Source organism: Prionailurus viverrinus, chromosome B2 (assembly GCF_022837055.1).
Source record: "Prionailurus viverrinus isolate Anna chromosome B2, UM_Priviv_1.0, whole genome shotgun sequence".
Lineage (NCBI taxonomy): Eukaryota > Metazoa > Chordata > Mammalia > Carnivora > Felidae > Prionailurus > Prionailurus viverrinus.
Window position 1 is genome coordinate 129,236,107 of NC_062565.1, and position 24,941 is coordinate 129,261,047.

The window sequence follows — 24,941 nt, forward strand, 5'->3', positions numbered from 1 at the left end:
TCTCAACATACTGCACCCCCAACAGCAAATGACAGTGATTCCCAAGAGAAGGGAAACCAGTGAGGTGAGCCCTAAATTACCCCAGATTCTGGAGAAAGTTTTCAATATGGTCAGGAAGGGGGAAACTTAAGAAGAAACCAGTAATCTCCTTGAGTTAAGGTAAAGGACGTGGGAGTATTGGAAACCTGAAGTGTTTGGAGATAACAAGGCTCAGCAAGGACAGGACTGCACAGAGAGAACTCCAGAGATCAAGGATGCAGCTTAATCCAGCATATGTATATGAAGAAATCACCCATAGTCAGGAGAAACACCACTAAAAGTATGAGAAGGAACAGTGCACAGTATTCACAAAGGGCCAAGAAAAGTGCCTGTTCCCAAGAGCCAGAGTGGACAGTCTCATTATTTATGAAGCATCAGTTAGAGTATTGAGAAGGGTCTTGGTTTGGGTAGGGGGTTGAGGGTAGGAATTTACCCTAGACTAAATGTTGCCCTAGTCCTACCTAACAAAGCTTTAAAAGCAAGATCTGAAAAGGTCAAATTATTTGCCCAAGCTCAAGAATATTTTTTAGAAATTCCAAAATCGCTAGTACCCAACAAGGTTAAATTCCAGCATCCAATAAAAAATTACAAGTATGCAAAAAAAGCGAAAAATCTGACCCATAAAGAGAAAAATTAATGGACCAACACTGACCCAGAAATGACACTGATGACAGAATTAGTAGAAAAGGCCATCAAAAGTCATTTTAACTATATTGCATATACTCAAGAAACTAGAGTTAAGAATAAATATGTTAGGGGTGCCTGGGTGGCGCAGTTGGTTAAGCGTCCGACTTCAGCCAGGTCACGATCTCGCGGCCCGTGAGTTCGAGCCCCGCGTCAGGCTCTGGGCTGATGGCTCGGAGCCTGGAGCCTGTTTTGGATTCTGTGTCTCCCTCTCTCTCTGCCCCTCCCCCGTTCATGCTCTGTCTCTCTCTGTCCCAAAAGTAAATAAAAACGTTGGAAAAAAAAATTTTTTTTTTTTAAAAAGAATAAATATGTTAAGTAGTAGCAACACAGAAGACATAAGAAAGGCCCACCGTGAGGGCAACCTCAAAAACTGAGAGGCAGAATACACAGGATGGCAGATTTGACATTACTGAAGAAGACCACCAAACTCGAAGACATAGCAATAGACATTATCTAAAATGAAGCAGAGAGTCAAAATACTTGGTCCTAGTCAAAGTCCACAGCTCCAAACTTGTGTTTAAAAGTTAAATGAGGCCAATTGCCTGAAGGCTGGGATAAAATACATATATAGTTGAAGACCCATTTAATACTATGAAAAGAAACACTATATAAGAAAAGTATATGCCTTTATAGACTGGCCTCACTTTATAACCTTTCTATTGAAGATTATACACAGTTTATAAGACCTGTCACTGCTACAGAATCCTAAATGAGAACTAACAAAACTTATAAATAACTTTACAGTTTTAAATGACTAGTTTGACTTTACCAGATAGATAGATAGATATGCATATAATGTATATATATATTGCAATAATAAAACCCATGGGCAGACTATTATTTCTCAATAGTAGACATTTATATTAATGCAATCAAAATTGTTAGGAGGATTTATTTCACTTGAACTATTAATGTTCTTTGTCTACTTTTATCCAGTTTCTAACTGAACCATCATTTGGTTTATCTACACCTCCCAGTTTGTGTTACTGAGTCTTCTGGATTCTGAAAATATTATTCGCACTCAAGATTTTATTACTCTATATACATGGATGACACACATATTTAATTAATTCTCCTTAAATTTGCCCCTTTAGCATAGTAAGAAATAGTATATTGTCAAATCATTTAAATTCAATAATTTACAGACTACAAACCTACAAACCATTTAAATCTGGGGATGCCTGGGTCGCTTAGTCTGTTAAGTGCCCAACTCTTGGTTTTGGCTCAGGTCATGATCTCATGGCTCATGAGTTTGACCCCATGTCGGGGTCCACACTGACTGTGCGGGGCCTGCTTGGGATTCTCGCTCTCCTCTTTTTTTGCCACTTCCCTGCTCATCCTCTCTTTCTGTCTGTCTCTCTCTCTCTCAAAAATAAACTTTAGGGGTGCCTGCATGGCTCAGTTGGTTAAGCATCCGACTTTGGCTCAGGTCACGATCCCGTAGTCCGTGGGTTCGAACCCCACGTCAAGCTCTGTGCTGGCAGTTCGGAGCCTGGAGCCTGCTCCAGATTCTGTCTCCCTCTCTCTCTGCCCCTTCCCCACTTGTGCTGTCTCTCATTCTCACTCTCAAAAATCAATAAATATTTAAAAATTAAAAAAGAAAAACTTAAAAAAGAAGACATTTAAATCTGGATGCCTCCTCATCAATTCAGATATTTTATAACAGAACATAAATTCAGCATCTCTTCACAATCTTTCCTTTATTACTTCATTGAACACCTAGCAGGCCCATGCTGGTCACTGGAAATAGAATGATGAATAAGACACAATCCTTAAAGTGTTTATGCTCTCGGGTCAGATGGGGGTGGGGGGAATAAATGTACATCATATGTGTGGTCAAGTATACACAAAATGCTATGGGAGCAGAAGTGAGAAGTTGACTATGTGCTGGGGTGAAGGATGAGGGAAAGGTGAAGGAAGAAAAACTCCACAATTGAGATGCCTCGAGTTTTCTGAGGAAGTTCTCCTAATGGAGAAATTGGAAACAACATTCAAGGCAGAGGAACTAGCAGCTGTAAATGCACAGAAGTTTAAGGAAAAGAGATACAGTTTAGGAATAAGTAAACTTTTGTATTATTGAAGTATAAGTTATCTGTGGCATAATAGTGAGATGAGAGAAATGATGTAGGAACTAAAAAAATGGGTCAAGACATAAAGCACCTTTTATGTTATGGTAAGAATTTTGAATTTTATCCTAAAGCAGAGAAAGCTTTCTTTCTGAGGAATATAATAGCTTAGGAAGCAGTGTGGAGAACATACTGGAGGTGGTTGAGCTTTAAGGCAAAAACACCAGTCAAGAGCCTCCTGTAATAGTTCAAAGACATATGATGAAGACCTGAATGGGGAAGAGGGAGGGGCCACTGATTAAAGGAGTGTGTAGGAAGAAGAACCAATGGAATTTGAGAAGTGTTTGTGTGTCTGTGTGACATGAAGGTAAGAAGGAGGGTTCTAGCTTGAATAACTTGCAGGGATGGTGGGGCTTTGAATGGGAAATGGGAGGAGGGAACAAGCCTTACAGGGAAAATACAGTTCTGGATGTGTGGAAACTTCTTTGAGCTACTTAAGCAGAGACATCTAGTATATAGTTGAAAGTGTGGAAGTAAGAAACCACAGCTTTCGCTACAGAATAGTAGTCAAAGAAATGAAAGAGAGCACTCAGTCCTTGTAAACATGTACAGTGAAAAGGCCCTACGACAGAACACTGTCCTTCAATGCCTACTGATCTGACAGAGGGAGGAACCAATGACAGAGATCTAGAGGAGTAATCGGAGAGGCAATGTGAGAGAGGTGTGAACACCAATGAAGGAGAATATTTCAAGGAGGAGAGAGTTCAAATGTGACAGAGAAGTCATATTAAGCAAGAAATGAAAAATGTCCACTAGAGCTGCCAAAGAAAAGATCACTGGTGACTTTAACATGGATACTTAAAATGGAGTAGAGGTGTTGAAGCCAGAGTCCCATGAAGATACAAGGTAAAGCACCTGACATCACTAATATAGATTAATCTTTAAGAATTTCGGTGATGGAAGGCCTAGTCAATGGCTTACAAGAATATTAATAATAATGATTTTAAAAAGTAATTACAAACTGAGAACAAACTGAGGGCTGATGGGGGGTGGGAGGGAGGGGAGGGGGGGTGATGGGTATTGAGGAGGGCACCTGTTGGGATGAGCACTGGGTGTTGTATGGAAACCAATTTGACAATAAATTTCATATATTAAAAAATAAATAAATAAATAAATAAATAAATAAATAAATAATAATTACAGAGTACCTACTATCTGTCAGGCAGTATACTAAGAATTTTACATGTATAAATTTTCATTCTAGAATACGTAGATGTTTCTAAAACATTCTTTTTCTGATGCCAAATTCCCATCAAATTGCTGATCTTGTAAATTGGGCACCTGGTTGGCTCAGTCAGTTGAGCATCCAAATCTTGATTTGGGCTCAGGTCATGATCTCATGGGGTTGGCAGGATCAAGCCCCATGTTGGGCTCTGCGCTGACAGCATGGAGCCTGCTTGGGATTCTCTCTCTCCCTCTCTCTCTGCCCTTCCCCTGCTTTCTGTCTGTCTGTCTGTCTGTCTGTTTTTCTCTCCCTCAAAATAAATAAACATTAAAAAAAATCTTCAAAGTAAAATATCCAGCTTTGTTATCTGTACTTTAAGAATAAGGACTGTGTGAAGGGGTGCCTGAATGGCTCAGTTGGTTGAGCATCCAACTTCGGCCCAGGTCACGATCTTGTGGTTCACGAGTTCGAGCCCCACGTCAGGCTCTGTGCTGACAGCTTAGATCCTGGAGACTGCTTCGGATTCTGTGTCTCTTTCTCCCTCTGCCCTTTTCCTGCTCATGCTCTGTCTCTCTCAAAAATAAATAAAAACATTGAAAAAAAAAAAGAATAAGGACTGTGTCTTACCCTCTTTTTTGGTCCCATCCAATAAAGCTTATAGGATATAGTAAAAACTTAACATCCTTTAAAACTCAAAAAATATATTGAGTGCTTGTCATTATGCATGACTTCATATTAGGCATTAGAGAATATTTTTATTACACTATCCAATTCGACGCAAGTGTGGAGGCTCATTGAAAAGACAAGACATGCAAGTGAAAATTTGAATTACAGCTTTAAACATCAATTAAGTGCCACTAGATTTATAATAGCACGATATGAGCTCAGTAAAGGAGAGATTGCTATGAGCTAGTGTTGTGAAAGAAATATTTATGCAGCTGGTAGAAGTTAAATAAGGGCTTGAAAATTCTGACAGGAAGAGACAAGGCTTTCCAGGAGGTGGAAATGCCTGGGTAAAGGAACAGTTGTGCATCTCATGAGAGCCAAGAATTCATAGCCAATGATTTATTGAGCAAAATCTTCAGCAGTACTGCTCTTTGCCCTGAGTTCAGCCCATTTCCAACATGTATGTTTCCCCCTTCTATAGATACCCTACATTCATCTCTTTATCTGTATCTCACAGGCACAAGCCTCTGTTCATCTTGTTTCTACTAGGACAATCCCATCATCACTCAACTCCACACCATTAGCACCTCGATGGATCCTCAGTGCTACTTCTGAAGTCCCTTTCATCGATCTGGTTTGCAAAACACCTCATCCCGGGGAGGAGGGATAAAGGGGAGTCGAAAAATGACAGTTCTTTGATGATAGGTTGCATATTTTGTCTACCTGGAGTTGAAAAGCATCAGCAAGGGCGTATGAGGACTTAATCCAAAGAAAGGCAAATGGGTATGTCCTTCAAGCTATCGTTAGACCCCAGATTCTAAAAAAATAAAGTATAAACTAAGGTTTTGGGGGACCAAATTTTCTTCTGAGATTCACGTAATGTATAGGCCTATATATTACAGAAATATAATAGCACCTTTTTACCCCCAACCACTTGATGATCAACCTGACTGAAACTCTAGCCGAAGTACTGTGGCTTTGGTTTAGAATACATTCTGTTTGTAGTCAAAGCTTAGAAAAAACATACTTTCAATTCCAGACTCTGTTCTCCCACTAAATTTCACTTTAGATGTACACTGATCATTTCGCCTCTCTTCTGAGATGACTGGTAGTCCTATCAACACAATCTCGTAATAATCACAAGCCCATATCCAAATTATTTTGTTTCTAGTAATCATTAGATTATTACTACTAATGTAATGAATAGGAAGTACCTGTGTGTCTGAATCACTATGCTGGATACAACATGCACAGAAATGAAGAGGACATTACTAATAAGATACAAGATCATCAAAACTCACACCTGGAGATGTAACCAGGGAAGGGCAACACAATCTTAAAAGTACAGAAATTTACAAATAAGAGAGGATCACTGAGGGGAAACTGGGGGGGGGGCGGGGGGGGAGTGGGCGGGGAATGTGTCTTGAGGAGTAGCAAAAAGATGTGTAAGACAGTGACATTTAAACTAGATCAGGAGTGCCTGGCTGACTCAGTGAGTACAGCTTGGGACTCTTGATCTCAGGGTCGTGAGTTCAGGTTCCACCTTGGGTGTAGAGCTTTTTTAAAAAATTGCATTTAAAATAAATAGGGGCACCTGGGTGGCTCAGTAGGCTAAGTGACCGCTCTTGATTTCAGCTCTGGTCATGATCTCACAGTTTTGTGAGTTCAAGCCTTGCACTGGGCTCTGCACGCTGACCGCAAGAGGAACCTGCTTGGGATTCTCTCTCTCCCTCTCTCTCTGCCCCTCCACTGCTTACACTCTCTCTGTCTCTCTGAAAATAAATTTAAAAACTTTAAAAAAATGAAAACAAACAAACTAGATCTCAAAATAGGAAGGAAAGAAGAGAAGGGAGTGTGGACTCTCTGCCAGACACAAGTGACTTACGATCACCTTGTTGCCATCATTTTAGAGAAGCTGAAACTGAGGCTGGGCGGCTGAAGCCACGTGCTAAAATGCCACACAGCCAGCTTCAGATCCAGCTTTCTATGTTCTGTCTGATGTACAAGCTCCCTTCCAAGGACAAGAAAGGATTTTCACGTGGAAAAAGGAAAGAATTATTACTGCTACAGTTAAAATTTCTTAAGAAGTGCCTCTTGTAATACTTTACTCATAAAGAATTAACATTTTATGGCTGTAGCTCTTTTCTGTCTATAAAATAGAGCTTTAAAAACCCAGTCCTTTGACAAAAATGCCTGGGGCTCAAGGTCACTTAAGGGATTTGTGAAACTTTAAAAATCAGATGCAAAATGCTGGGTATATATACGTTTTTCTGGGGGAAAGAGTCAGGAACTTTCATCAGAGTCCAAAAGAGATCTATGAACACCTCCTTCCAAAACACTAAGAACCACTGAGCTACAGAGAGTTTTGCTAGGCTTTTTAATGGTTTCCAAAAAGGGAAATACATATGTACAATTTAGTTTCACATATAAAGAAATACATTTTATGTGTAATAGGGAAGAATAGTAATATATTCTATTAATAATGTAGCCACTTGATAATGAAACATTGAAGGGACCCTTTCCCATGTTCTAATAACTACTCAGGATGTTAACAGTGAAAGGGTCATTTAGAAGGCTAATTTCCTTTTCATCATGCTTGTTAAGTGTTTACTTTAATTCACATCCTGTGTGACCCTATGGGAAAATTTTTAACTAATACTGGGGAAAATCCCATAGGGTTACACAGGATGTGAACTGCGCCCATACTGAACTACCTTTGGCTCGAAAAATAAAATTAGATAGGTGAGTTTCACTTTCTGTTTGTCATAAGTTCCACTTTCTGGTTCCCAAAGTTTAGATTCGTAGCATTTCTATGTTTCTGAATTTGGCAGCTCAATAAAATCCCAAAATTCTCACTCTTTTTAAGGAATGATTTCTCAGGGCTGTATAGCAAACTCCTTCCTGCTGAAAATGCAAATCTGTAGCACAAATCCAGGCGAGCCTGCTGGAGCACTCCCGCAGTGCTCCTCCATAACTGTGCTCACAGTTCAGCTGTCGTTTTCCATTTCCTGTGGAGAACACACATCATACCACTTCCCCTATAGAAAAAAGAAAGCAGCCAGCTTAATTGCTGATGGAAACACTGTCATACTTTCCACTGGCCAAGCTTGAAACCATTACTGATCTAACCTTCATTAATTTTTCCACAACAATTTGCAGAAATGTCAGGAAGCAGCTGCACGAAAACTGATTAATTGCGCTTATCACCGCTACTTCACCAGGCTATATATATATATATATTTTTTTCCAGTTTAAAAATAAAATTTGGGATTTTTCTGTTTTGATTGGTATTGGCGGTGGTATATCTTATTCTGAAAAACCCAGGTCTATTTTTGACCACTTCCAAAGGCCCAACATTTTCAAATCTGGAGTAAACCCCGTGAAGTTTGGGACAGCATCCATGAAGGAAGAGATTGCTTCCTGCTGATTACTCAGTTATATCTGTTTAAACAGACGCTAATGAATTCAAGTCTATAGCAACACTGCATTTATTAGTCAATCATAGAAGCTAAAATTCACTTCCGAAATGTGAATTAGAAAATAGAGTGCCCCTTTTCTATTTTTTTTTCCACTTTCTTTCTCCCTCATCATTTTAGTTTGAGCTATACCATCTGTCTCACCCTATCAAATAATGTACTGTGCGTGGCTGGCAGAAACAAGCGGAACAGTTCACCTCATAACCCCAAGTATGCAACCAGTGAGCATCTATGATAGTGGTACCAATGGAATCTGGCCATCTGGGGATAACTGGTTTCAGCAAGCTTCACTTCTCAGCCAGCACTCAGATTTGCAGACCTTTAACTAGTTGGCAAAACATCAACTAGCGTTCAAGAAAAGAAACACTAACAAACTTTATTTTTCAAAACACAAGAATTCAGATATAGATTCTCAAAGGTGTATTTGTCAATGTTGCTGACAAGAAGGCTTCCAAAGCAACGATCAGAGCAATGTCATTATCCTTCACGTGGAGACAAAGTCAACCCAGATCTAGCGTTCTGCAGCACTACCAAACTTTTTGCGTACGAACACGTTTTTCCTTCTCCATATTGCCTGGATACATACACGCAAGGGATTAAAGCTGAACAGACTTTGAACCAAATGACACAGTACCTTTCAGAGCCAGCTCCAAGAGACTGCAAAGAGTTCCTCCTAGGACTGCAGCAAAATAATCCAAAGGCCACCTTCACCCCAGGTATGTAGATTCTAACCCCAAACAAAGGAAAACAGAGATTGGACAATAGTAACTGATGTAACTGCTGAGCATGTAGCATAGGAGCCCAGATCATGGACTCTGGAACCAGAATACCTCTTTCAAATCCCACTTCCAGCACTTAGTAGACATAGAAATAACTTCTGGCAAGTTACATAACCCTTCTGTGCCTTAGTCTTCCCATCTGTAATATGTGGGTAATAATAGCATTAGAATTGGTAAGAGAATCATGCAGTGCTTAGAAATGGCACTAACAAGGAAAATCTAAATATTATTTACTAATTCTAGTATTTTCTGCTGATATTTCAGGCGTGTGTTAGTCGAAAATAAAGAGGAAACAATCTGACAAGATTTCCTAAACTAATTCAAGACAGTCTATTGGGTTGGCTAGTAAATTTCCCCTGCTAGTATGGGGCTACCGATACTGCCTAAAGTACCACCATTAAACCTAGGCCAAGCAACTAGGGTTAAATTTTCTATTCTTTCTGTTGACCCCCTCAGGTATCTTAGGGCAACATGCTTTGGGATGTTGTGGGACCTAGGGGCAAGCACTGCTGGGGATAACTACCTCTCATCACCAGCAGCAGGCCTGGAAAGGAGAGGTGGGAGGAAGGCCACCACAGGCTCGGGAAGTGCAAACAAAGGACACTGACTTGGCCTTCATCACAAAAATCAAAGGGTTTGCTGAATAAAACAAAGGAGCTAATTCCCTGGCACCGAGATCAGGATTGAGGTGCCAGGAGGCCACATGGCGCAGGAAGGATACCTCTTTTAATTCCTGTTGTGCTGTGTGACCTTAAGTAACTCACTATACTCTCCGAGTCTTGACCTTCCATAGAGAAACATGGGCTCTCATGTACATTGAAACTTCTCAACCTTCTTGCTGCCACGAGCCCCTGTGGCATTCTAATGAAGCCTGTGGATCCCTGCCTAGCCTAACGTTTGAACTACATAAAATTAAATAGACAGGATTATAAAGGAAACTAAGTATACTGACATGCAATTATCTACAAAAAAGTTAAATAAATTTGTTGCCAGTAATATATGTGATTCTTTATTAAAAATTAGGAACAGCATACAGGGCAAGATAATATCCACTCTCATGTTGAGCAGTCATAATCATAAAGATACTTTGAGATATTAGCCACAACAGTAATGTGGTGTGAAAATACCTGTTATTTCTACTGGACACAAAGGCACAGATACTACTAAAACTACTGTTTTGTCTGTTGCCTACATTAAGAATGGAGGGAGTGCTGAATGAAGTTGAGCTAGAGGTTAGTGAAAATAAAATTATAATTTTTTTCTAAATCAAATTCTCAGATCCTCTGAATTCTATTTGTAGCTAAGATCCCCAATGTGGGTAAATAATAGATCCATTTACGATTTTAATGTCTAGGATCAATGATTGAATTGTGTCCCTCCTTTCCAAATATGTGGAGAGAAACAGATTTATAGGATAGAAGGATCTGTCCCCAACCCTATCTAAGAGGGACTTAGAAACATTTCCAGGCCCTCTCACCCTATGGGGGGGGGGGGGGGGCACGGATGAAGTGGCATCAATACCAATTAACCACAGATCCTATTCCGGCCCCACCTGCTCACACAGGACCTTCAGGCCTCTTGAAAAGTCCCAACCAAGTATTTCTAGAATGCCAGCAGGGGAGACTAACAGGAACCCACAGGCAGTCTGACAGCCAGTCAGTCACAACACCATTTTCCATTTCTTCCTTCCTGCACCAGCTCCCCCTAGTGTCCTCAGCATGGAACCCCTCAGACCCTCCGCCCATGGTGCCCCTCATGAGAATGCTAATGCCCACACATTCCCACAGCCAGGCCTGAGGAGCTCCTGCCTTGGGTCCCACACTTTAGAAAGCCCACACACCACAAACACACACTAAAGAAATGCATTGAAAAATACATGTGCACCTCTGTCGCGGGCATCCAAATGTCCTCCAGCCCTGAAAGACCCAGCTCCCGACTATAGCTCTTTAGGCTCCAGGGAAATGTTTTTCCACATCTTGTGAGCAATCTCTTTGCCCCAGTCAAAAGGTGACTGAGTTTGAATGCCCTGAAGGTTTGTGGGTTGTGATATTGCAGTGTGGAGTTAGACACCATTTCAAAAGCAGGGGGGAAAAGGTGAGCAACATTCACGCTTAAGTAAAAGAAAAGCAGAGTATATAGTCATGGCTCGTAAATGGCATGAAGGCAACAGACTCTTGTATAACAAAGTACTGCGAAGCATGCCTTTTCTTGCTTCTCTTAGTGCTCTGATCAGTAGTTCTGGAATTATCAGTGCATTAGTGCAGTATTTGGAAAAACTACACGTGGTGCCCAAAGAACAGTTTACAAGTAAACAATTCTTATTCTTAAGTTTGCGATGATGTAAAGCTCATGAAACATGGTATTAATTCTTTACATTAGCAACTAAATGAACATTGGACACTAAACCTGTGTACAGACTACTTCCATTCAAAGAGTTAAAGAAGACAATAACATTTCCAAACAATATGTTAAAAATTTCAGCTTTATTTAAATAATTTTGGATTTAAAATGTTTTATACATTCACAATAATATGGATTTGCCTTTTTTATTTTAAAATTATTTTGGGTATTTAATAAAAAATAGCTTTTTGAAAATATTTAGCTTGTGAATCTGTACTTACTCTAATTTACATTGCGAATGAAAATATATTGATAGTTTGTATACTTTGAATATGATTAACATTTTATATTTCAATCCTTTAAGTCACTGAGAATGAGTACAATTCAAGGAAAAAAGCAATAGGAAATCTAAAAACAGTCATTCTGCTTAAATTTTTTAAGCTAGAAACAATGAAAGTAAGCAGACTTTTATCAAGCATGACCCACATAAAATTCCCTAACAGGACATGACAAATTCTTTATTTAATGACCATTTAATTACTGTTCAAAACAACAAAAATGAGCCAGAAAATTATTCTCATCAAATCCACAACTTGAGCAGGTCAGATGAAATCCCTGCAACTTCATATTCTTTATAAAGATTTCATCACTGATCAAGTTAAGAAGAATGTCTGTGGGCCTCCAGCTGAACTGTTGCCCTCAAGGCCCCACAAATATTGGCGGCCAACGCCAAATCCCAAGTTGTGTGTTCTTAAGGTCCAAACCAAGCTTGGCTTCTAACCAATTCTCCCTCAAAACAGTCACAAAAGCAATTCCATCAAGTTTTTGGCTCCACTCTTCTTTAGAATCCCACAAAGATTCCTGTGCCTACCTTGTCACCATATAACCTGATGGCTAAGATCCAGTCCAAGGAGCTAAGGAGGTAATAGTTATCGCCCTTCACTGCCCATGTCAGATATCTTCTGCCCCATCTCAGCCAGATATAAAACCACGGAGTTAAATAACATGGAGCAATAACAAGTACTAGAAGTGAGAGAGGAGAGGATTCTGCAGTCTGAGTCTGATAAATTCCATGCGTTTATAGACAAAACCATTTACTCGGTGTATCTTCTTTCCTTGGTCTTCTCCCTGCCTCCGAGGCTCTTGGCTGACATGTGCTCCACCATCTCCACACCCCCTGTGCATTTCCCTCCCAGACGACTAAAATTTAGGTCCAGTAGGAGGAAGAATGGCAGTGAAGGCCAAAGTGTATGAAACAGGCCTTTCACATTTTTGCTCATTACCCAGTTCTGAAACTTAAGAGAATAAATCTTGCAGCAAGTGTTTTTTCAACAATTGACATGAGCACAATGAATGTTCTGAATACAGTTGTCCCTTTGTACTTGGAAGTTCAGAGGAAGGATATTTCCTAGACATCTACATTAAGGGACTGACTTCTAAAATAATCCATATCAACTTTTATTTAAAGATCTGTATGAAGTCTTGATTTTCATGTTTTAAACAGAGAAACAATTTTACAGGTTTTGCAAATGCATAGAGAAATACGTGTATACGTATATACGTATATATATATATATATGTATTTAAAATATATATGTATATATATACACGTACATATATATACGTATATATACGTATTATATATATTATAAGTACATATATATATATACGTATTTAAAATATACGTGTATATATACGTATCTATATATACACATATATATAGATACGTGTATCTATACACACACACACACACACACACACACACACACACACACACAGAATGCATATTGTGTATATGGGATCAGGGAGGATTGAGTTACTTGCCCAAGGTCTATAAGCTATCCAATGAGATCCAGGGCGAGAAACTAGATGATTTCCTGACATTTCAATCAATGACCTTTCCAGTTAATCATCCTTCCTACCCCCACAGTTAATTACTGTGCTTATATGTGGCCATGTAATATTGGTATTATTCACTTCAGAAATCACTTATTAAGGTTCTGATAATGTTAGAAAGTAAAACTGAGAAATCATTGAGTTATCAAGAGTTGTCAATCTTATAAATTATTCTACATATTATTATTAAATGTATAAATGTAAAGTCTAATTATAATAGACAATACAGAAATTACACAGAACATTGCCAAACTTAATTCTCTAAGATATCGAAAAGAGGGTTTGAGTGATAATGTTATTATGAGTAAAAAGATTTACAAATGTGTTCTTCAGAAAATGTTAACTAATTGCATCTGTTCCAAAGAATAATTCACAGTGCCAATGTTAAAATGGAATTTATTTTAATTTAAGTTTTTATCAGATTTCCAAAATGCATTGAACATGTACATGTAAAATAGGGTACATTGAAAATAATAAAGGACTATAAATCTAGCAATATTTAAAATAAAGTAATAAGTATCTTCAAATAAATGATGGCATTATCTTCATTCACTGGCTCACTTCTATATTTTAAGAAAAATCCTAAGTGGACTGATATTATATCCCACATGCTGTACAGGCCAATCATGATGCTTCCAAAAAACAAATAAAAAATATCTGACGTAAAAACTGCTTTTCAATATCTGAAACTAACTCTTTGAAATAAAACGTCTCTTATTATAAAATCCTTACCTTATGAGAAATTTCCATTAGGTGTATGTTTAAACAGCTTAAAAATAAAAGCTTATATGAGGAATCTGAATAGCTCTACTTTTACTGTAACTAGTAGAAAAGTTGTAGGTTACTAACCAAAGTATTTCAAGACTTGTTCTGTCAGCTGGCACAGGTTCACATGAAATTAAACATGTTTAATTTCACATGAAATTAAAAAGCACACATATAGTTCTAGATATTTTGAAAAGACTGTATCTCTTTGACTTATGAATAATCAAAAGGAACATTATAATTATTTCTCAAGATGAAGCTGTTGTATATTTCCTGATCACATAGCAATTTTCCATCCATGTACAATAAACTTACATTTCCATGTTGTTTAGACCCCCCCATTAGTACTATATTTCCAACAAAAAATAATTCGTTTATCTTGTATTTCTCAGAATCAAAAATACAGTCATTGATCAACTTCCTTCCATCCCTATCCTGGATTAATGAATGAATGAATGAATGAGTAAATGAATAAATGATCTATACACATACACATCAGACTAGTTCTTGTCTTCTCCATGGTCACAGATACAAGGTGTATGCAAATATATACGGTTTACAAAATAATACAGGCACAAATTCATACCATTTAAAAATAATTAATTATTTTTTTTCTCTCTAGAATTAATTTTTTTCTCTCTAGAATTAAAAAAGTCCTGGGGCACCTGGGTGGCTCAGTCAGTTAAGCATCTGACTTCGGCTAAGGTCATTATCTCACGTTTAGTTAAGTCTGAGCCCCACATCAGGCTCTCTGCTGTTAGCGAAGAGCCCACTTCCTCTGTCCCCCTCTCTCTCTGTCCTTCCCCTGCTCATGTTTTCTCCTCTCTTTCTCTCTCTTTCAAAAATAAATAAACATTAAAAAAAAAAAAAAGTCCAGTGGGGCCTGGGTGGCTCAGTCGGTTAAGCATCTGACTGCGGCTCAGGCAGCTTATAAATTCGGCTCTCACGGCTTATAAATTTGAGCCCTGCATTGGGCTCTGTGCTGACAGCTCAGAGCCTGGAACCTGCTTTGGATTCTGTGTCTCCCTCTCTCTCTCTCTGCCCCTCCCCTGCTCACACTCTGTCTCTCTCTCTCAAAAAATAAATAAACATTAAAAAAAAAATTTTTTTTAAAGTCCACATAAACATTTTATTTTTGTCAAATAAATACTTCCAAAGTTGGGTTACAGAATTCTTAAAATATACATAATACATTTCCATATTAACATAATTTAATTAAAATGTTTTAGAAAGTCTACAAAATATATCTTAATATGTTCATCAATTCCAAAAACTCAAATTTTATATTTTGACATAATGAAAATTATTGCCATTTATGCATATATGTTGCACATATTATTTTTGGCTGCCTTGGAAATAAAAGAACTCAAGATTAAGAGTTCTGTTACGAAGACCCCATAGGTTTCTTAGTTCAACTTGAATTTTTAACTATTTAAAATCGAGGTAAACATGGTGACAAGTTACACCTGACCCAAATATTCATGAATGTGTGTTGCAAAGCAAACAGAGGTAAAAATGGAAGGCCTTGTCCTCTCATACACTATCACCAAGCTGAAATTAAAATAAAAGAAATCTTGCAACCTATGAGCCACATTACCAGGTGGAAAAAAGAAGTAGAAAACCATAAAAATTAGGCAAGGAGACATAAGAAATAAAAAAGAGTAAAGTGAGAAAGTATGAGTTGGCGAGGGACATATCCCTATATTCTCAGATTTACTGTGTCCCACGAGACTAGCCTTAGTCAGTGTGTCTTACTATTCCGTCCCAAATGTGAGTCTGATTGCTGGTTGAAAAAATCTTGACAGTGCTTTCCAAAGGAGAATATGTCCCTACATTCAGAGAACTCCCTAACGATATTCAGGATATTTACACACATACACAAATAAACATACAGAGCCTACCTATCCCAAGGCTTATGATAAGACAGGGGTAGAAGGAGCCTGATAAAATATCTTGTCAATTCAATTCTTAAGGAAAAATCCCAATGCTGTAATGGGTAACATCTGACAAGAACACATGGCAATTTCAGAAGCTCTGAGGAGTCTCACTACCATTAATCTAGTAACTAGATTACCTTATTCTAGCAGAATGAACACATAAGAAGCATGTATTTTATTTAAAATGTTACTATTCTCTTCTCTACTCAGCTCTATTTTCCAGCCTCCAGCCAGGGATACAACAGGAACTCAGTAAATGTTTATTGCTTGAGTAATCAAGGGAATGATTGGATGAATGAATGAATGAATGAATGAATGAATGATTATAAATGCACTCACACTTATCACGCTTAACAAGTACTATTATGCATTTGTGGGGTTAAGAAGCAATTGCTTCTCCTATTCTACTACTCCTCTTAATTTCTCTCCTTCTATCCCTTTTAAATTGCAAGGTATTCTGATACAATTTAAAATTCTCTTTTGTAATAATATGGACACCTCTGTGAAAGTTCTTTTATTGTGCCCAGTTTGCTATAATACTTGGTTTAAAACACACAACAAAACTCAGCCAAATGTAACTATGATATAAATTTCACCTTTTTTTTCCCCTTTGCATTCCATGGTAAGATGCTATTCATCTTAGCAAAGCAATTTTAAACTTTTCTTTAAGTCCTATTATTATTCCTAAATGTTAATTGTCAATAGTATCCTTCCTCCCTCCATCCCTTCCCTATGATTCCACTGGGTGAATACAAAACAATATGCCTGTATATGACTGTATATTTTGTCTGTTAATTGGCACATGAACATCCTTGAGGACAGGGGTGGGGGCGCGCGCACGCACACACACACACGCATGCACGCGCAGGGACGCATTTCCCTGGATTGTTCTCCATGGAAATCTCCCACATGGGAAAAGAGCCAAGGAGAGCCCGAGGACTTCCCTGACCCTGAGCCAAGGGTGTGGCAAATGTGCTCACCATAACCAGCTGGGCGCTTAAAGGGTAGGAGTGGGAAGAAGGAAGGGGGAAGCTGGTAATAAATGTTGAAATATTTTATTTGTGAGACAACGATCTAAGAATATAACATTTTTGCAATATTTTAAGCATTATGCAAAGACTTCTCAAAACTAACATCTTCGCAGTTGTGATACCTCTAAGACCAGCCAGAGCACTAAGATCTACCAAGGTATACATAAATTTGACCCATTAAGGGGGAATCATTGAACAAAGTTCAGCTTTTTTTTCTCACTGATGTAGTTTCATTACATCTTCGAGATAAGTAATAACCTTTAGAATGTCTCCACCCCTACCCTACTGAAATCTCTTCAAAAGCCAGCCGTGATCCTTAAACTCCAGAAGACAGTAGCCCTTTCCTAGATCATAGCATTAGTGACTCCTTTGTAGCACTTGACCCTGTTAGACACACCTTCCTTAAATATTAAGTTCCCATCTCAAAATCAGACACACAATAGATAATAAGTTAAAGCTCTTCTTTCTGTAAAGTTCCTCCCCTCTTAGCTTCTTTGAAACTTGCCTCTCTTGGTCTCCAGTTACATTTTTGAGGGCTACAATACCTTGGAATCAATCCTCTATTTGATCTTCAGATGAAACTCTTCTACCCCATACACTTCCTCACTTTTCCAGGGTCAAAATTAATAGCTCTCTCCTTTGTGTTCTCATAACCCTTTGCTCTATTCCTGCTATCACACTGATCATGATCTGCTTTGGATTTTAGTCAACAGAGGACATATTTTATAACCACACGTATTTTCAGCTAAGTTGTTGAACTGAATGGAATCTTTAACTCCTTCCTTTTTCCCACCCCTCCAATGCCAATCACATGCTGAACCTGAAAACGATTTAATTTCATTCGTCCCCTCCTGTGTATTTCTATTACAACCCACCCAGTTTAGAACCTACTAGCCTTTCATAGAGACTACCCCAATAGCTTCTAACTTGTCTACCTCCATGTTTCCTACCTCTTACCTATAAAGCGAGGTGAGGTAGATTTCAAAAATGTAATCGAATCATGTTACTCCTTGGCTCAAAAATGGGTAAAGGTTCTCTAATGTCTACCATACTGATGTGCTAATTACACATTCAAGGCCCTCTGCACTCTCTAGGTCTCCAATACCATTCTTTCCTTTTCTTCCATGTCTCCTTTTTAATTAGCAGACATACCATGATACTTTTCATTCCATGAGGACACCCACGCCATCCACCCCTTTCTTTGCCTATGTGGATATAATTCTTCTCACCTGTCAAAACGTTGCCCATCTTTAAAGCCTTCCTCAGGAAACACTTCCTGATCCCTAACCCCTTCCCCCTCACATACCCACAAGAAAGTACATATGATTTCTTCCTCTGAATTTGCAATACATTTTACTTATACATCTCTGAGGATGCTACTTAAGCTTTCTTCTATCCCAGTCAGGTAAGTAGTAGTCTTACCTCTCTCTTAGGTTTATGAGCAACTTAAAGGCTAAAATACAGACTTCCTCATCATTTTATTCTTCCAACCACCAGAACACTAAATTGCATATGGCAGAAATGTCATAAATATTCATTGAATTTAACCTAACTGAAGCTTTTACAAATAGCCAGAAAAGCTCAGGTTCCATATAAGAAGGATGGGGGCTCAAGCCAACTTAGCGCTGGCATCTGTGATGACTGGTGTTCTCAAAATTTCCACTTAAGGCTGATGACAGAATTAAGCTCTGCTACAGTCAATGAATAATTTATTTGTGCACAAAACATTCTGTTAATGGAAATCTTTTTATGGCTCAAGATCTAAAATATATTTACTGCCCTATAGTTATTAAATGTTTGCTTTAATCATTAGTACACAAGGTAATGACAAATGATAATTACAGGATCATTCTATGCTCTTAAACTGATTTAATCAAGAGTATCTCTTCTGAAATTCAAAAAATTCCTCAGTGTATGGGAATGGGGGTGGATTACCCTGGAACTACCCAACTCACTGCCACCATCAAATTTAAGAACCTACAGATTCTGTTGTTAGTAATACCACCAATTGGGAGAACAACTTTAGGTTCAAATAGCTAATACATTTTTTATTTTAATGCTCAAGGAAAAATCCCCCTGCTTCCCTGAAGTAGACTGCTTCAAATGAATACATCATAGCAAAACAGAAGTGAATGTGTTTGTGTATTCCCTAGATTTCCCAGCCTGCCAAAAAATGTTCCTTTGCTGTGCTATTTCAGCAAGTCGTGAGATGACAATGATTATGCTCCTCAAAAGGAAAAGATAGCTATTTCCCCCCTGTTCTTATTTTTGGAGACCAAAAGGCACACTTCTGGCTGCTGTGAGTACTCTGACGAGTAGACATGTTCCTGAGGAGGAGAATTTGGGGCGAACTGTGGCAGGGGTAAGGTGGAGAAACCTAAAACCATCCTAACCTCTTGGAAAATATTTAAGGAGCCAGAAGGACAGCAGAAAGAGGAAGAAGTCTCAAGTCCTCCAATGAATTCCTGTTTCCACCTCTCAACCCTCATGGAAAAAAGAAAAGTCAAGTAGTAAGAAACATATGCTTTTTACCTACATTTATCTCAAACCCAACTAGTATACGTTCAAGTTCATCACCCTGTTACGGAAACCAGTTTCTCTTTACTTCTCTTTTCCTATTAAGAGTAATATTTGAACTCCCAGGCTCAAAGCCTAGTGCCATCATTGACAACTTCCTCCTGTTCCCCTACTCCCAGAGTAGTAGGGGAGTAGTGCACGCACACACACGCGCACACACACACACACACACACACACCTCGTATACCCAATCAGGCAGGCAGTCCTACGTTGGCTTCCTGCATACTCTGGCTTATATTATCTGTGTTCTGTCAATCCTTATTGCTACCACTCCAGGGCAGACCGTGCGCACCTGCCTGAAATCCCAATGCAAAAGATCTGATCAGAAGGTACTCTGGGCCCAACTGGCAAATTTCCAAAGGACAGGTCTAGGCATGGTGTCCTCCGGTATGTAATCCAGGGATAATTACCAGAGGCAGTGACCTGTGGAAGTGAGGAGGGTCTTAAGAAAAACAATTTAAGCTGCAAGTAGGCACAAGGGCACCATAATCATACCTGAGAAGTCAGAAACCAAGGAAGAGATTGGAGAAGTCAGAAAGAACCCCCTGAACCTAGGCTCAAGTGTTCACTAAAGTTTTCTCAAAGTACTTTCATCTGTGGTATGAGGGAGGAGACATAAAGGGCACAACATGAGGTGATAGCTCTTGTACGAATTAATGTAAGTACCTCCTAAGTGGCTTCAATGCTTTCAGAGACTCTTACTGCTATGCACCCCACCCCCCATCTCTACCCACCACACCATCCAGCACAAGCTAGCTGGATTCATCTTCCTCATGTGCAACAACTCTGATTGTGTCTCTCTTCCACTCAAACCTGTTCAGGGCCTTCCCACCACCACAGCAATGGTGCCCCACATTCACACTATGTTTACACCTGTATCTCCCAGGAAGCCTCTAGTTTAGAAGCCATGTTTTATGTTATCTCATTAGATTTTTTCAGAGGTCAGTTGTTTTTATTCCCATGGTCAAGACAAATACAATAAAATATCATTGTCAGGGGAATAAAGGGGTTTTTGTTTTATTTTATTTGTGGGAGAGAGTGTTGCCATTAACATAGAGAAGTTTTTGTGTTTTTTTTTTTTGTATTCAGAAAGATCACTAAAATACACATAAATTTATTCTTATGGCTCTGCTCTGGATAGTTAATAAGTATCAGACTTGCTGATTCATCTCACTGATAAGACTAAAGCCAGTTATAAATTTGCAGTCCCCAAAAGGAATTTGAAAAGAAAACCCACAGCTGAATATTTTATTAAATTAAACAAATATTTATTGAATATCTACTGTTTTTTTCAATCACCATTTTCAAGGCTGAACAGGAAACCAACAAAATAAAGACACAGCCTTTGCCTTCAAGCAGCTGATAGTACGGTGTGTGAGAGAAAAAAACTTCATAGAAATCACTTTAATGTAAAGCACAAAAATACATACAAAAAGTGACATGAGAGAAGTATAAAATATTAAGGGGATTGAGAGGGAAATGAAGTAAAACATGAAGATGAATAATGCTCATATACTAAGTAAATAAGACTAAAATAAAAGAATTGGCCAGATTCTGATATCAGTAAAGCATAATTAACCAATAACCAATAATGCAAGTAAGAGATGAGGCAGAAAACACAAAGTCAATTTGTCTTTGGACAATTCATGGATGAGAAGTCAATGTGATATCAGGTTCAAAATTAAAGATCTCTCAGTGAGTGGTTTTGTTCAATATCCAATTAGCAAATTTTTATGTAAACTATCCAAGAGAATCAGAATTCCAAGGGCCATTCTTGAGGTCTAAGGATGTTGCTTGGAGTTTGTGAGATTCTTAGGGCAGGGGAGTCACTGGGTGAATTTAACAGTTAGTATGACCAAAGAAAGGAAAGGTACACTGCCTCCAAGATTTTCTACAAGACCTGATTCTTCACTAAAACTTCAACGTAGCTTCTATTTCTGTATTTGATTCATTCTGAACAGAACACAGTGACTGTATCAGCAAAGCTCCAATATTTGAACACTGGTAGTCAACTAAACTGGTGACCAGGCAGCAAGTGACATGCTATCTAGAGTTGCAGGACCTAGGGTGAAAGTCTGGTCGTATGGCTCACTAGTGCTGTGACTTTGAGCAAATCACTTAGTTGTAACCCCCTGAGCCTCCGTTTCCTCAGACACAGAATAAAATGTGAGTAATAGCTACATAACAGTTATTGTCTAAAGCGAGATAATGTACCATGGAAGCCATTTGTAAACTGTACAGTATTACACAAATGGTAATTCACGTCATGAGAGAAACAAGGAAACTAATTAATTACTAAATCCTATTGTGTAGGTTTTTGTGTGGAGAGTAAAAGATGAGAGATTTACCACCCATAAACATCCTTCACTGTGATCTAAAGTAAGGAGACAAGAAGACGGATAGGCAGGAGGGAATACTATGAAATGATATAGAAGCAACCCTCGGTTTTTGGATGCTTAAAAAATGTTCATGGGGAAAAAAATGTGCTTTGTTCATACTACTGACTTAATTAATGCTTGTTGACTGAACGACGAATAAATGAAGGGGTAAGGTACTGAATGTGGGAATGAGTGAAGGTAGAGCCAAGTGAGATGCCTGAAAAACAAGGCAGGAAAGGGGCACCTGGGTAGCTCAGTCGGTTAAGCGTCAGACTCTTGGTTTGGATCAGGTCATGATCTTTGGGTTTGTGAGTTCAAGCCCCACTTCGGGCTCGGTGCTGACTGTGCGGAGTCACCTTGGGATTCTCTGTCTCCCTTTCTCTCTGCTCCTCCCCCATATGCACTGTCTCTCTCCTTCTCAAAATAAATAAATAAACTTAAAAAAAAAAAAAAAACAAAGCAGGCAGCATCAGGCTGTGTAAACAGGGACTGAGTCTAGGCTTCATATCATTTTGGTAATACTCATTCATAAGTACCGATACCTTCTTCAGTTACCTTAAAACATAAAGGACCCAAACGGAAGAGTTGTATGCGTCCAAAAAGCTATAAAAATGACCCTGCCTAAAAGGAAACATTTTGAAGTCCACAACACACTAAAGCTCAAGGGTCCACTCTGAATTCTACGTGACAACAGGAAAAATTACACCAAACCCATAGAGAGCACAGAGTAGGTCTAACGTGCAACTTCATCAGATCTTTATAAAATCTGCTAAAATGAGTCCAGAGAGAATGGATTAAAAGTTTTCCTCACTTTTATTTTCCATATTTGTGTAAGTAATGACATATATATTTTTTAAATTTATTTATTTTTATTTTTTTAATATCATTTATTGTCAAATTGGCAATACATACAACACCCAGCGCTCATCCCAACAAGCGCCTTCCTCAATGCCCATCACCCATTCTCCCTTTCCCCCACCCCCCTTCAGTTTGTTCTCTGTATTTAAGAATCTCTTGTGGTTTGCCTCCCTCCCTCTCTGTTTCTATCTATATTCCCCTCCCCCCATCCCCCATGGTCTTCTGTTTAGTTTCTCAAGATCCACATATGAGTGAAAACACAATATCCGTCCTTCTCTGACTGACTTATTTATTTTATTATTTGTAAATTAAATTTGGATTTCAACAACTTCCGACTCCCAAAATTACTAACTATAATAACTATGTAACTCTCAGCTAAGTAATTACTGCTCTGAAATGCAATTTCCTCAAGTGATTATGGTATTCTTAATTTTCACTTTAAAAAGATTAAGCACCTATAGCACAGAGCCCAACTCATGGAACATATTAATAATTTTCACCTTCCTTCTTACCTTTCCTCAGCTTAAAGAAGACATGTCACTTACATAGTTCTTCAATAATTATATCTAATGCAATGAAAAAATATCAATCTGAGCATATCGTTAAAGGACCATAGGTCAGCTAATATTACTTTTAAAATGAATAATTTCAAGACCAGTCAAAAGAACTGGCTTCGCAAAAGAAACTGGCAATGAATGAAGAGCAGTATTATTGATTAAAAGACAAAACCATCTGTTTTTACTATATTTTACAAAAAGTGTCATAAAAGAATGGTCACTCTAATGGTGAGGGTTTCCCTTTCTTGTCTTAGTAACGGTTTTCTATCTACGACCAATTTGGGGTAGCAAATTTTTTAGATGTATCATTTATAAAACATATCCTCACTTGGGCTAATGGACAAGGCCAGGTTCACAGATAAAGTCATGGACAGATTGCTGATTATATACAACACGGACATCTTAAAAGAACCACACCAATTTCATATGAAGTGTTTCCTTACCAAAGGAAGTATTTGGTTTGAGAAAACGTACTTATTTCTATGCGTTTTGTCCTCAATGACAGCCTAAAGAATCAGTCACATGGTTAATAAGACGTTACGTATTGTTATGTTTAAATAATGATTATAACTACCATTACCACTACTAATCATCATCATAATCACTACTAGTTATTGAGCCCCTATCACCTGCCAGGAGTTTAATCCTCACATAATCTTATAAATTTACTTAACTAAAAAAAAAAAAATTATTTTAAAACACAGTGATTCCAATGAGCTGACTTTTAAGCAAGGGCTCCCAGAATTCACAGTGTAATAAATAAGGAGAAGGCCAACTATATTCAATGTCCACACCACGTCCATTCTCAGGTAGCACTTACGGAACATAATCGGTACAGTCTCCCTTAGGTTAGGTCCCACCAACTGAAATTTAACTGTAACGCCATGGGGTACTTTGGGAATAACTGTAAAGGCCAACCTTGTGAGTACATAGAAAATTAAATGTGGCAGACAAAAACATTTAGGTTAGTGGTGCACAATATTAGCTTTCATTTTCTAACATCTATCACAGCTGTTGAAGAATTAAGGTTTGGCTTTTGAAATTTTTTTAACACTTCTCTTCCTAATGAGTTTTTCATCTAACTGCCTTATATCCCTTTAATTATCCAAAATACTTTTTCTGAATAGCATCTCACGTGCCCATAACGATGGAAATTATTGGTCGCAAATGAATCTTGGGTCATGAGCCTTACAGGCAAAATTAAAAGATGTCCCAAGGTTTCTGCGTTTGGTATTTCCATACTCGTTGAACACGCAAAAGCCACACTAAACAAATCAAGCTCCAGGGCAGTTGTCTCAAGGGAGATTATTTTAGACAACCCTAAAGCAGTTGTTGGCATCATATAAATTATGCAACAGTATCCCTGAAAAACCACGTGACCTCAGCATGTCTTAAGATGCCCATAGGTGAAGCAGACACTGTTAGTTTGGTTTTGAAGACTGCTCCCCAAATGGCTAGATGCTCTTCTCTCTTACTCATTATCATCCCTCAGGTTTTTACATAGCCTCCATTTATTCAGAGGAAAATTAAATAACAAGCCACACAATTTAGCATAAAATTTAAAATATCAGAACCTCAAATCTCGTGACCTGGACTAGAAATACAAATATTTTTCCAAATGTTCTGTTACTGTGCAAAGGGTTAATTAAAACGTGAGTTTGCCT

At 38.3% G+C, this 24,941-nt stretch overlaps 1 protein-coding gene across 1 annotated transcript in view; it reads right to left on the reverse strand.

Annotated features, from left to right (window-relative positions):
- The window catches only part of HIVEP2 (HIVEP zinc finger 2), a 204,951-nt gene that overhangs the window by 65,802 nt on the left and 114,208 nt on the right, over window positions 1-24,941 (reverse strand). The window lies entirely within an intron of this gene.